At 38.0% G+C, this 15,604-nt stretch overlaps 1 non-coding gene across 1 annotated transcript; it reads left to right on the top strand.

Moving 5' to 3' along the window:
- The first annotated feature begins 726 nt into the window (after positions 1–726).
- LOC131244757 (small nucleolar RNA R71) lies at positions 727–833 on the top strand. Its single transcript, XR_009170535.1, has one exon. It is a non-coding gene; the product is annotated as a small nucleolar RNA R71 (small nucleolar RNA).
- The last annotated feature ends 14,771 nt before the right edge of the window (positions 834–15,604 follow it).

The raw sequence follows: 15,604 nt of genomic DNA, 5'->3' as shown, positions 1-15,604 counted from the left end.
AGCTGGGATCACTAATCTCGTATACTGCGGTTTAGGATTGGGGAGAGGTTGTGCAAGAAGCATCCCCTTTTCTATAACCGTCATACGAGAATCTATCTTTTGCATAAAATCTGTGATTCCCCGCATTGCCTGAGCCAGCTCTTGTATGGGATTTTGAAACGGTTCCTCTTGAGGTTTCACTTGATTTGGATTTTGATTGAAGAAACCTGGAGGAGTAGCCGTTTGTCCATTTCTCCAACTAAAGTTTGGATGATTTTTTCAGCCAAGATTGTATGTGTTGGAGTTAGGTCCAGTTAAAGGTCTTTGATAATTATTTACGGCATTGGCTTGTTCATTCAACACTCCTCGAAAGGCGGGTATTGTAGGACAGTTTTCAATTGTGTGAATGTTGCAATCACAGATGCCGCAAACAACTTTCATTGACCTTATCCTTCTTTCCTTCCATGGCCTCAACTTTCCTTATGAGCGTAGTCACTTTACACTTGAGATCATCCTCTTCTTTCAAGAGATATAATCCACCTTTTCCTTTAATTGAGTCGGCCTAGACGTGGTGTTCGCCATTGGGTAATAGTCCCATGATTGTGTTTTTCCACGAGACTATCGAGGTAATCCCATACCTCGTTAACATCTTTGTTGATGAACTCTCCATTACACATTGTCTCGACCATTTGGCGCATGGAAGATGTCAGTCCATCGTAGAAAAAATTTGTAATGCGCCACGTTTCAAATCCGTGTTATGGGCATGAACTGACCAAATCTTTAAACCTTTCCCAACATTAGAAGAATGTTTCATCTTCCTTTTGGGCAAAGTTCATGATCGCTTTTCTGAGGGTAATCGTTTTATGATGTGGGAAGAATTTTTTTATGAATTCCCTCTGCATATCGTTCCATGTGCCAATGGATCTAGGACGCAGTGAGTGTAACCACGTCTTAGCTTTCTCTTTTAAGGAAAAAGGAAAGAGTTTCAGCCTAATTGTATCCTCAGATACATTAGGAAAACATAATGTAGCTATAATCTCATCGAACTCTTTCAAATGTAAATATGGACTTTCTGATTCAAGTCCATGGAATTTGGGAAGGAGTTGGATAACTCCTGGCTTGATGTCCATTTGTCCCGTGTTTTCAGGAAAAATCATGCATGAGGGCATACTCACTCCCGCCGGTTGTAGATAATCTCGTAAAGTACGAGGCGGGGGTGCCTGTTGCACCTCATTCTCATCTTGAGTATCCTCCACCCTGGGTGGAAGTGGAGGAGGTTGGTCTTCAGCCATAACCTCAGTTAACTCAGGGGATTTCGAGCGGTGTCTAGTCCTGCGATAGATAGTCAACCCCTCAACCAATCCTCCTTCAGTCAAGAGACGTCGAGTGTCGTCACGGGCCCACTTGGGCATGAAAACACTCGTAGCCCTCAATTAAAAACTTAACCCTAGGAAAATCTAGCAAGAAAGAGAGAGTTGGAAAGAAATTACCAAATTGGAGTCCTGAGTTAAAACCTGCAAAATAAAATAAGTTAGATTCTAAAAAGAGAAGAACAATTCTTTAAAAGAAAGATAGAAGTGAACTAGCTTCTAAAAGAAAGAATTCCTAAAAGAAAGTGAAATTTTCTAAAATAAGTTAAGGGAGTCCTAAACTAGAAAGTAGATTACTAAAAGAGAATTGAAAAATAGAAAGAAGGGAAGGAGTGTACCGAATTAGAGATTTCTATCTTAAAGGCCTACAAAATAGGAAGGTTAGTTTCTAAAGAATTCTAAAAATAAATTAAGAAACAAAATTAGATTCTAAAAGTGTCAGAATTAGAAAGTTACTAAAATAAAACAAAAATAGAAAGTTAATTTCTAAGAAGGGAAAGAAATAACCTAAATTCTAAAAATAAACTATTTCCTACAGAAGGGAGGATACTAGAATTAGAAAATTTCTAAAATTTAAACCCTAATTCTAAAAATATGAAAAAGTAGAGAGATTAGGAAGGAATTACCAATTTAGAAACTTATGTCCAGATCCTATAAAACAGGAAACAAGTTAAGTTCTAAAAATAGAATAAAATAAAATAAAAACTTCTATCCTAAAGTAAGTAAAATCTTATTCCTAACTTAATTCTAAAACTAATTAATTTCAGAAAAACGTAACCGTCAGTCCCCGGCAACGGCGCCAAAAACTTGTTCAGATGGTAGGAACCCCATGATCTTGCATTCTGGACACTTTTCAGGTCACTTGAGCTTCAATTCCTCGATTTCCGCGAACCCCTGGTGTATAATTCCGTCGCTCTTGGTCTTCTAGGGTCCGTTCCTTGCCTTGGTGTTCCTGGAGCGTCAAATCCATGCATTTACCACCCTTTTTCAGTCCATGCTTGTAAATACACTCTGCATCACAAACACAATTAAATCAGGCCATTTAAACGGTATCATGCTTATAAAACTATGCAACAACTGGGTCTGATATGCAATATTTGACCCTCAACAATGTTGTACTCGAACATGAACATCTAATCTTATACAGTCTTAAATATATTGATGCGCTACGCAAGACACAGATTCCAAAATGTTTTGGCACTATAAAATTTGACAATTATAGGAGCTAGAAACCATAACACTTACAATTTATCACTTAAAAGAAGATTCCAACTTCAATGAAGAAGATTAACTTAGGTCTCCACCTTGTTCTAGAAATTAAACTTGAATTAATAGTCAAATCTTTGTCTAAATCCTCCAGAACACCCATATAGGTAAATCTCCTAAGATTACAACCTTCCATTAGTTGTAGAAGAATCAGCCAACCTCTCATCATATTGGTTACCTCAAAGGTGTATCACATGCAAAGTGTTTGATCCTAAAGTAAAAAACATTGGTAATGCATCAATATCAATGATCATGGGAGCAAAATAAGAGATGATTGAAGCACAATAGAGCATCGATCAAGCAACTTCAGATGTTGCATCAAAGGGACTTAATTTGACAAGTATCATTAGTGAGTTCATACTCTCTTTCCTTATGTAAGATTGATGGTAAAAGTTTTTATCTCAAACTTGATAGGTTCTTTTATATGACATAGGTTCTTGTGTATGGTCGAGTTTACCGAACACATGTGTATGTGTTAGTCTTTGTGGGTGCCTCCGGTGGGAGTAAACGTAGGTCATTAGACTAGGACAGAGGTTATTGGTTAGTCGATAAAAAACCAACTAAAATCTCTTGAGGGAGCTTCAGTGAGAGTGTATGCTAAGTCTTTATGAATGACTGTAAAGTTTAGAGGTGAACCTGATTTAAAACTTCTGATAATGAAATCGTGTACACTCATGGGTTGAATGTGTCTGTCGGGAGCGTAGTAAGGAAACCAAACCACTATACATGCTTGTGTTTGAAATTATCATTTGATAAATTATTTAATTATGCTTATGTGTTTTATTAGTAAATTAAATGTATTCATGATTAGATAAATGTTATGAGTTAATAGTTAGTACATCTCACACACGCATTATACTATCATTTATAAACTAGTTGCTTTCATTGGAATATGATTTGTAGTATATGTGATTAGATCAGCTATTGGCTTGCAAGCCTTAGTGTAAAATTATTTTACTTGGTTTAAATTGGTGTAGTAGTTTAAGTAAAAAAATTATGTATTAAATTAGTAAAAAAATTATTTGGTCCTAATCCCCCTAAGACATAGCCTTCATTCTATAGCTTTGTTAAGCTTTCATGCATAGCCATGGTATAATATTCCACATGTAATTTCAATTAGTACCAGAAAGGATAACTCCTGAAGGGCTTAAACGCTTGAGTTGATATAAGGGGCTTAAGAATTATGTCTACTCAAGATGGGTGTGCCGTCATACGACCACCATATTTCAATGGGTCTAAATACGGCAATTAAAAGGCTAAAATAAGGTTCTTTCTAAGATCCATTAATCCTATAATTTGGGCTATTGTCAAATAACGATGGATTATACCCATAAAATAAGTCATTGTTGATGGTAGAACCATTAGTCCTCTCAAAGATAAATCCAAATAGAGTGCCAATGAGAAAGCACAATATACTTATGATGCCTAAGCTCTTAACGTAATTTACTATGTAGTTTCCCTCGATGAATTTAAACATATTTGTATTTGTGAAATGGGTAAGGAAGCATGGGACATATTAGAAGTCTTCCATGAGGAAACTCTAAGTGCTATGGGTTTTAACTCCTATAATTGACAAATTTTGTAGTGCCAAAACCTCTTGGAATCTATGTCTTGTCCAGCGCATCAATATATTCAAGACAGTGCAAGGACAATCGTCTTTACGTCAAGAACTTCAAATGTAAGATTACGTGTTCATGTTCGAGTACTACATCAAGTTTGAATTCAATGTTACAAGTTCCATAGTTCAAGCTTCAAGTCAAGACAAAGTTCCTATACTTTGAACCTCAAACTCAAGCTTCAAAGTTAGTTAACTTCAAGCTTCAAAAGGTCTCAAGTTTAAGCTTCTATATATGTCAAGATCTCAAGCTTCGTGAACTTCAAAGATCATCTATCAACCGGAAGAAAAGAAGTTTCAATGTTCATACATTATGTATAAGGTATGAATAACACTAGATTGACCATAGGGTAGGTCATTTTGAATACATAATTTAAATTGAGTCACTTTATAAGTGCATTGATTGTTTCTCGACTAGTCCTAGCACTGGATTGACCAGTCCAAGAATTCCTCGACCAGTCCTAAGGTTGTTACTGATTTTTGGAAATTTTTGTTAAAGCCTCGACCAGTCTTGGAGACTGCTCGACCGGTCGTGTGAACAGTGCTCGACCTATGCTCGACCAGTCCTGCAGCTTCGACTCAAAGTCCAGCAACTAAAAATGGTTTCACACGACTAGTCGTGGATAGGACTCGACCAGTCGTGGAGGCCCATCGACCGGTCGAGCAGACCCTATGACCAGTTGTGGAATGGCCTTATCTTATCGCGCCCAAATTTTGAAAGTTTGTTGGTCCTACGACCAGTCGTGCCCACATCAGGACCAGTAGAGAGTGCAATTTCTGCAACTATAAATAGAGCACGAATTTTAGAGTTTTATATTCAATTCAAGCTAAATCAATACGCCATTTTGAGAAATAAGTTGGTGATATTCTTAAGTTATTTAGTGCTCATTATATATTCTCTTTAATTAGCTTTCTTTGTATTTGATTTTGTATTTTGTATTCCAATTTTATTTGAAAGAGGAATTAAAGTATTCCCATTTCTTGGAATCAAAATCAAATCAAGCTAGCCTAAGGTGATTTAATTTAAAATCAATCTAGAACCTAGAACCATTTCATAAGTGAGTGTAGACATTGAACTTCTACTCCAATTTGGTTCTTTCGGGCTAATTAAAAGCAGAAATTGAGGTATTTTATAGCTTTGCAAATTCTTTATTTTGGTTTCATTGAGATTGTGACAGAAAAATCTTTTTATTTTGGCTTGTCTGAGGTGATCCAGAAAACTCAGAGTGTGGGGTTTTTTGAATTATGTAAGCCCACTTGAAAGACACAATTGTGAGGGTTTTAGGTGAACCTTGAAAAACCTATTTTTATAGTGAATGCTAATATCCACTGTGTGAGGATATTAAGAGTGGAGTAGTTGTGTGGTTGTTGTTTAATAGTTGATGTACACACAAGTGAACCACTATAATTCGTTGTGTTTGGTGGATTTGTGGTTTATTTTCTTTATCTTTTGTGATTTAAGATTGTGAGATGTATTTGTGGATGTGAATGTTGTAATCTTTACATTTTAGCATTGTGTGGTGAATGTTGTGATAGATTAGTTTCTACTTCTTTTATATCCTCTTTAGTTTGAGTTTTTGATGCTCGCCCACGTTTTAGTAAGGTTGTCCTACCATAAACCATTGGTTTTTAGTGACAGGTTGTCCTTAGAACCAAGTTTGTATCAACCTCTCAATACTAGATTTTTGAGGTTATTTTACATTTCCGCATTGTGGATTGTTTAAGTGTTATCTTTATTTAATTATTTAAATTCCGCTGTTAATTTTTTAAATTTGTCATAGTCCTATCCCTCCCCCTTTAGGACTTAATAGCTCGGCCTTTTCAGAAAATAGCAAGTAAAAAGATTAAAACTTTAGCTCTTAATGACTCAATTCGAAAACATTAGAATGGAAGAATCTGAAACTTTCATGAAATATTAATATAAATTTAATGATATTTGCAATTCCATGTGAGGTTTATGAGAAATGATTCTAGCTAGATGATTGTATATGTAGGAAAATACTTATATCCCTTCTAGATAGGTTTACTGATAACATTTAATGTTTTCATGCATTCAAAATATTTAACTAATTAATTAACATTTATTTTGTACATGTAGGGTAATCTGGGAAACAAAGATGAAATCATGCTTAAGAAATATGATTAAAGCTTAAAAGATTAATCAAGAAAAGAGTTAAAGATTTGGAAGACATTAATGAAGAATTCATATGCCAAGGATCTAAGATAACCAAGGATAAAGGAAGGAGAAAAGACTGAAAAATCATAAAAAGCAATAAAAAAATTAATAGAACGTTTGGTCCCACTTGAGGTTGGTTCAATCCGACTAAATGTGCATAAAATAATCCAGCAACAAATTGTGATTTTAAGAGATAATTCGGCTCGACACTTAGGCCCGACCAAAGCTGGGTTCAGTGCCACTAGAGGAGAGTTCGGTGCGACCTAAGGGAGATAGAGACTTCAGAAGAAATTTAAAAAAATTCGACTGTAATTGAGAGACTAGTTCAATATGACCAAAGGCTACAATTGGTGTGACGAAGCGTAATAAAGTGAGTAAATTTGAAGTCAGTTTCAAGTTAGTGCGAACTTTTCCTATTTAAAATAGTGTTCTAAGCCTTCCTAAGTGCGAATTAGGGTAGAGGAGAGAGACATACGGGTTATAGAGCTTCTTCGAAATCATCCTTCCTTCTCAATCCTCTAGTTATAGTTTATTTTTTGAGTTTTTCTTTATGTTTTGTTTAAGATGTTAGTCATGCTTGGCTAATCTCTTAGCTAAGGCTGAGGGATAAACATTTTAATAGATATTTGATATTTTAATTTGTTTCTTCAATGAAAGTTTAAGTTTTTATGTTGAATTTTTATTGAATGTGATTGAATTCATAGATTGGGGAATGAATCAAACTATAAAGTTATTTGATCTATTGTCGCCTCCGAGTATATTAGATGCTTTCAATTTCATGCGACATGATTACTTAGATTTTCATGAGAGATTAATTCTATCATGATTCTAATCAATGTTAGATGTTTTTTTTAATTGATATTACTATGCTATCTTCCGACTAAAATGGATTGGAATTTAGTTTGAGTTTGAGTTATCAACTCGAGAAGACGAATTGAATTCAAAGTCTATTGATTGGAGATTCCTAGATCCTTAGTCCTTATTATCATTGTTTTTACAACTTTATCCCACTGTATTATAAACCCAGACCCACCATTTTTTTAAAGATTAAAATCATAAGATATTCGTACCGAGTTCCATGTGGATCGACCTTGGTCTTATCGAGTTAGTACTACATCACAACCTTAGACTTGTCAACCCTTGGGTTCGATCATTTACTCCCAAGATAACCTTGATAAAAAAGTGTAGGAATGTAGATGAGATGAATGTAGAAAAACTCTTAGGTTCTCTAAAAATATATGAACTATACTTTAAAGCCCCCTCTAAAATAAAGAAACTTAGCCATCCTTAAAATAACTCATAGGTATAAGATTGTTGAATTTGATAATTATAGTGATAATAAGGATGGGATGGAGCTTTCAAAAGAAAAATAAAAAAAATTCTCAAATTGAATAAAGGGAAGAGTTGTGATAAGAAGAACAAGATGGTTGAGAATCATAAAAAAACCTAAGTAGGTCCAATGTTATAATTGTTAAGGTTATGAACATATTACCAATGATTGCCTTAGCAAAGTAAGATACAAAAGTAAGGCTATGACGACAACATGAGATGATATGAAGGAGTCTGAATCTGCTTTAGAAGACTCATCTAGTATTAAAGACCTTTGTTACTTATATATCCCAACGACTTACATCACGGTATCCCATCCTAGAGACTTGGGAGACCAGAACACCTCAGGTAAGTGACCTTAGAAGGTTCCTTTGGGCTGAATTGTTAAATTAGATGATTAAGCCTAATTTTTATGCTCAATAGTTAAAAGTGAGGATTTAAGCCTCATTTATTAGTTTATTGGAAAATATGAGGATTCAAGCCTCATAAGCAAGCACCATAAGAAAACCAAAAGACTTAACCTTATCTTGTGCTTAATAGTAAAATTTGAGGATTATAGCTTCATTTTTAAAAAATATAACTTAAGCTTTAAAGTTGTTGAATTTTGACATCGTACGTTTTTAGCTTAGACTATCATTGGCCATTCCAAATTTGATTGGTATATCCTTTGAATGACCATAATATGTATGATCCATGTTTTAATTTTTATATACACCATTTATTTCCCTATTAATATATGCCTTAACATAGGTAAATGTATGATTTATAAAGTTGTTCTATGCAATATTTTTATTAGTATATCTATTGGAATAAACTCTTTGTTATAAATACTGATAAAAAAGGGAAAAAAGATCAAGTCCCACTAAAACAATGAATTCTACTTTGCAGGATTTGTTAATTCTATACAAGGATTTATGAAGATAGGCAAAGCTGCATTGATAGTGTTACTTGTCTTGTTTATATCAAGTTATAAATAATTTATATTTGACATATAATATTTTGAGTTGTTTTGGTATGTCATTGGTATGTACCATGACATTATTTAGGTTAGGTTTTTGTCACGTAATTAACAAAGGAGGGATTGTTAGTACACTTATTTTTGCACCTTGTTTGTCAATCACATGAGTCCATATGTCAAGGAGTCGGTTGAGCCCTTAGAAGCTGAAGACCAAAAAAAAGGAGGACGTGAGCATCATGGAGCAAAGAACAGGTAAAATAGGTGTCTTGGTGACCCTAACCTTGACCCAAAATAACTCCATAACCTTTAAACAATCCTCATCTTAATAAGTAAACCTTGTTGATCATCCCTTAGCCTTAGAAGCTATAGACACCCCACCTCAAGCCGATAAGCTTGATTGAATAGGAACCCTAATCCATACCCTCAACCCTGATCCAAACCCTAATCCATATACCCTTAACCTAATCCAAACCCTAATCCAAGCCCTAGAACCTTATAAACCAACCTTAAAACTAGTTTCGAACCCAAAATTTTGGAAAAACGTAACCTTTAGAGTCAACCCATTAAGTTAACTCGCCTAGTCAGCTCACATAGCTTACCTAGTCAATTTACCTTGTCAAACTAAGTCCATAACCCATTTTGACCAAAGCCCCATTCCAAAGCTTAATTCAGAGAAAATGAGATACAACAAGGCAACTTTGGAGGACCAAACCTATCCACTTTAAAGGGGGAGCCTCCCCTGAAGTTGAACCAAAGGTGAATAATGTGTGGCATATAAGGTGTCGCTCGCTATGTAGCGCTGGCCATACTTCAGCCAGCTGCTCACTCATGTGTTGTTCTCCTCCCTGCTTATTTCATGCATGTGTAAATCTCAGCAATTAGTTTGATGCCCCTCTCTTGAGCCAAAATTATACTTTATGCCATCCAAACTAGCAAATGAAATCTTGCCACATAGAAATCTTAAATCTCAGTCATCCAAACCCCTTTTAACCTCAAGCTTTATAGGAGTTAACATAAAACTAGGTTGGAGGGTTATAAATACCCCCATTCCCTTCACATTTCAAGTATCCCCTTATTCCTCATTCCTTACCAATCCATAAACGTCTCTTAGCCATCCATCCCACCAAGGAGAGTGAGAGTAAGAGAGTGTAGCTAAGGTCTAGCCTTAACACTAACCTCTTGATCTAACCCAAGTTCAATTTAAGCCATTTGATATGATCCTTGTGACATTGCTGTCCACCCAACCATTTTCAATCAAGCTATATCTAACCATAACATTTTTGTAGTGTAACATTTATCTCATCACTCAACACACTTTGCACCAAATTGGCTTAGAAGTATGCTCTGATGCTTGCTGATTTAATTAGATCCTGCCCGACAAAAAACCTGCCATTATTTCACATTTTATCACATGCATTGTATGCATTCATATACGAGAACTGAATCCTAACCCTCAAGAATAGTCAAATCCTGTGAAGTGGAGACCATACATCTGTATGGACAGAGTGGGTACCTAACACCTTCCCTCTCTGTAACCTTAATCCCTTAACTACTAGAAAACTGGGCAAAGGCTACGGATAAAAGTCGTAGCTAAAGACCTATGGCTACGGTTGTAGTTCGTAGCACGACCATAGTTGTAAGTCCCGTAGCAATAGGTCTAAAACCTATGGATACGGATTTAATCCGTAGCCATAGATTACAATAGCTATAGATATAATCCGTAGCAATCATTCACCATCGTCTAGCAATGGACGGTGGGCCCATTGATGTGTGTGTTTGTCCTCACCATCCATCTGGACAGTGGGACACCCCATGATCTAGTGGATTCCATCCACGCCGTCCATCATCTAGACCATGGACCATGGGCCACCATGATGGGTGTCTTTTATCAACACCGTCCATCTGTGTTTTATCAAACATCGTCCACCTGTTTTAGATCCGGTCGTCTATCTCCTGGACGGTGGGCCAAGGGCCACCCAGCAGTAGCATGGCTACTGTTTAAACGTCAGCATAGTTCTGTGGGTCCCCCAATGACGTCAGCATAGTTCTGTGGGTCCCACATATGGGGCATGTGTTGTATCCACAACATCCATCCAATTTAGAAATATCATTTTAAGGTATGAGCGTAATACGAGGCAGGTCCAAATCTGGTGGGCCACGTGGACGGTAATAACCCACCATTGATGTATGTATTGTATGTCCATGCCATCCATCTGTTGGGCCCCACCTTGATGTATATGTTACATCTAAACTGTCCATCCAATTGGCAAGCTTGTCTTAAGGCTTGAGACTAAAAATGAGGCAGATCTATCAGGTGGACCACACTGCAGAAAATAGTGGAGAGTTGAACACCTACCATTGAAACCCTTTAGGGATTCCAGAAGTTTTGGATCAATATGATATTTATTATTCCTCTTGATCTAGGTCTTTGTGACCGTATGACCAGATTGGATGGAAAATAAACATTATGGTGGGCCTGTGAACTATTTAAACGGTGAAATCAGGATCTCCACTACTATTTGTGGTGCGGTCCAGATGATATTTCGATGGGCCCATCTTGATGTATATGAGGCCTATTGTTCTGACTCATCTTGATATATATAAGGCCCATTGGTGTGACTCATTGATGCGACCCACTTGATATGTATGATGTCCATTGGCGCGGCCCATTGATGCGGCCCACTTGATGTATATGAGGCCCATTGGCGCGACCCATTGATGCGGCCCACTTGATATATATGAGGCCCATTGGTGTGACTGATTGATGCGGCCCACTTGATATATATGAGGTCTATTGGCGCGACTCATTGATGCGGCCCACTTGATGTATATGAGGCCCATTGGCGCGACACATTGATGCGGCCCACTTGATATATATGAGGCCCATTGGTGCGGCCCACTTGATGTATATGAGGCCCATTGGCGCGACTCATTGATGTGGCCGACTTGATATATATGAGGCCCATTAGCGCTCCCATTGATGCGGTCTACTTGATGTATATAAGGCCCATTGGCGCGACCCATTGATACGGCCCACTTGATGTATATGAGGCCCATTAGCATGACCCATTGATGCAGCCCACTTGATGTTTATGAGGCCCATTGGCGCGACCCATTGATGCAGTCCACTTGGTGTATATGAGGTCCATTGGCGCGACCCATTGATATGGCCCACTTGATGTATATGAGGCCCATTGGTGCGACCCATTGATGCGGCCCACTTGATATATATGAGGCTCATTGATGCGGCCCACTTGATATATATATATATATATATATATATGAGGTCCATTGGTGTGGCCCATTGATGCGACCCACTTAATGTATATGAGGCCCATTGGCGTGACTCATTGATGCGGCCCACTTGATATATATGAGGTCTATTGGCACGGCCCATTGATGCGGCCCACTTGATGTATATGAGGCCCATTGGCGTGACTTATTGATGCGGCCCACTTGATATATATAATATATATGAGGCCCATTGGCGGGGCACATTGATGCGGCCCACTTGATGTATATGAGGCCCATTGGCACGACCCATTGATGCAGCCCACTTGAGCTTTGAATATGCCTCATTTTTTAGATGATGCCATAAAATGATCGGACAAAATGGATAAACTGCATGGATAAAACACATACATCATCATGGGACCCATATAAGTATTTCGAACACCAACTAATGCCAAGGTTAGTACTCGAGACGTCACCATGAATCCAAATATGGAGCTCAAAGTCCATGGTTGTCTTAACTAAAATGTTGATGTGGACCATTAATGTATCTTTTCTTTCTTAATCATCTTTAATAGAGATTTTTTCAATTTGAAAGTCTTCTTAGTGGCTGCTTGGATTCATGGAAAGAATAGGGAAGAAAATGACGTGTTCCATTAAACTCACTTTCTATTGTTTGTTAAGCATTTATTTATGGAAAATTGTAGGAAACATCATTTTGTACTTTCTATTTTTATTGAAAAATAAATAAATTTATTTTCTCATCGCTACATTTTCTCATCTCTACCTGTGAGAAATACATTTTCCCATGGTGGAAGAAAAATGAATTTCTCAATAGTTAAAGCACAAATGTTCCTTTGTCCATGTTTAATATATTCACAAGTGCCACATGTGTCCGACATTGTCCATCTTTGATCATGGCCACATGTGCTACTATACCATATGTAACGACCTTGGAATTTTTGTGCTAATCTTTCCTTAAGTAGTTGTTTTAGGGTAATTAGCGCTTTACTCGATTGCTTGTGAAATCCGCATCAATCACTTTAAATTGTATCTGCATGGCTCTAAACGTGTAGATTAGTGAGCGCTACGTTACTCTGAAATCTGGGATCCATCGCTAAATCCAGTTGTTCTGGGGAATTTTTGGAAGATCTAGATCGGACCTGGACCGCGTGTCGAAAGTCCGATGGCGATGATCTTAGGCTGTTGCGGTCACCGAGTTGGATTTGATCTTCACCTCGAAAATCAAGTCGATCTGATGTTCTGGGTCGATTTGATTGAGTTCGGAGTGAAGAGTGTGAGAACGGTTGGAATTTAATAAGCTTTTTATGAAATCTGAGTCGTGTCGCTTGCGCGACGATTTTAAGCATTCTGACCGTTGGATTCTGACCCAATTTCACCCTCTGATCAGGATAGTTGGCCCAGGCATATCCTAGTGCTTGTGGACCTGATCGAGATGCCGTGACCGTTGAATTGAGTGTGGTCCGCCACGGCTGATCTGAAGAGCTGGTCGGTATGAAAACTCTGCTTGACCTAGATCCATGGTCAAGGAGCTTAAATCCGACCTTTCGTGGTTATAGGCCCACCAGAAGTACTTCGTTGGATCGAGAAAGGCTTACTTTGGTTATAACCTAAGTATACCTTGTCCCTGGGGTTATTTCCATCATTTTAAGGCCTATATATAGTCCTTAAACCCTAGCTCTCATTTCCATACGAATTTTCTCTAACCCTAGCTTGGAAAGAGAGTAGAAAAGAGAGAGAAAGTGAGAGAGATAAGTTGGTGAATCATCTTGATTTCTTCCTTGTTCTTCTTCATCTTCGAACATTCACTTTGAATCGTTCTTCTGACGATTCTGAGTTCTTTTGGGGTAAGTTAACCTAACCCTAACCTGTGTTAGAGCTTAGACTAGACTTGTTGTTGTTGTATCTCATTTCTATCCTTATTTTAGGGTATTCTAGTGCTGTTGACGAAGACAACTCTTCTAAATCAGCTCGGCGGTTCTTTCTTTGCTTAAGGTGCGGACTTTAAGTGTATAGGTTATGGTTTTCAAGGCTTTCAATCCCAGTTAGTGATTTATTCTTGTTATGGATGAGATTTCACATGCCAAATGTTATGTTTACATTGCTTTCCTGATATGCATGTGCTATATTGAGATTTGTGTATTCTAGGTGTATTTATAAAGTACCGTATACGTATAGAATACGCACTTGTGTTTGCCATGATTATTTGTCATGTATGTATGCTAGATGCATGTATGACGACTCCTTGGTAAAAGGAATTGTCTAAGTGTATGTATCCCAACATACGCCATGTATGTTGTTCCATGTATGCTAAGTGTTGGTAGAAATGCATGAATGATCTAAGTGTAACTTATTACACGAATTGTGGGCGTTGAGAAGTGATTCTCAATACTCCTATGGATGCGCATGATTTCCCTTATGCAGTTACATTCCATGTTATTTAAATTCAAGCATCTCCTATGCTTACATGTATGTTAAGTTGTTATTTCTTCAAGTGATGATGTACCATGATTTGAGTTATTGTTCCATTACTGTTTTACATTCCATATGAATACCTGTAGTAGTGTAATGTGTTTGGGACTATGCCTTAGTCCAGGAAATCGGTAATTGACCCTATGAATCGTGGTTGAGATTGCTTTCGCCACGTAGGACGTATTAAACGAACCCGAGCCGTATTAGAATTGGCGGCAGTGGTTTGGCCACGCGGAGTGTTTGCGCACTCTATGTCGTTCATTTCAACGTGCGCTCGTGGTAGTCGAGTTTGTGAAGTAACCCGATTGTCCGTTGTATGTTAACCATGTATGGACGCTACTGTTTGAATCTAGGATACCGAACTTACCAGTGAAATCCTATTAACTGTGGTACTTGATCCACTAAGACTCATGAGCCGGACATGGTGGTATGGGACACCGTGGTCGAGCTGTCGGCCTACGCTGGGGTGACGAGCCTCCCCGTAGTGACCAATGAGCAACTAAACTCGTGAGCCGATTATGGTGGTATGGGACACTATATTCATGCTGTCGGCCTACATTGATTGGTGACGAGCCCTTTGTAGTGACCTCGAGCATACCTGGATACCGTAAGGAGGTGACGAGCCAAATTGTGGTAGGAAAGGCATGAAAGGCGTGCATTGATTGGTGACGAGCCCTTTGCTACGACCTCAAATGTATGATCGTATGATATGTCTAGGATTGACGACCCTAGTATGGATTACTGTTTGGATGGTGATATGGGGAAGGTATCTTAGCTTCCTAATCCTGCTATGTGAAATGGTCTAATAACAACTTGGTAATCATAACCATGCACCGCATTTGCATGTGCTTTGTAGATGTGGCGCACTTTGAGGCGATGTCATGCGTAACGTAAGATGAAGACGCTGAGGGTGTACGCGTGAGGGCACACATCATGTTGCATTCATACCTGCATTAACAAGAGTACTTAGGATTTATTTAATTGTCCTGCTTTATCATTACTGTTTGATTGAACTGATAACATGTTAACCAGTGCCTTATTGTTCCACTGAGTTGATCACTCACTCCCACGTTTCTGGGGCGGTGTTACACACCCACCAGACTCTGTCTTAGGCCCTGATGTTGCAGATGTGGATGCGACGTCTGAGGCAGAGCGGGAGCTGGATGACGACGAGGCTGCCTTCTCCT

The sequence above is a fragment of the Magnolia sinica genome, chromosome 4 (genome assembly GCF_029962835.1).
Source record: "Magnolia sinica isolate HGM2019 chromosome 4, MsV1, whole genome shotgun sequence".
NCBI classification, from domain to species: Eukaryota; Viridiplantae; Streptophyta; class Magnoliopsida; order Magnoliales; family Magnoliaceae; genus Magnolia; species Magnolia sinica.
This window is presented reverse-complemented; position numbering and strand designations above follow the sequence as displayed.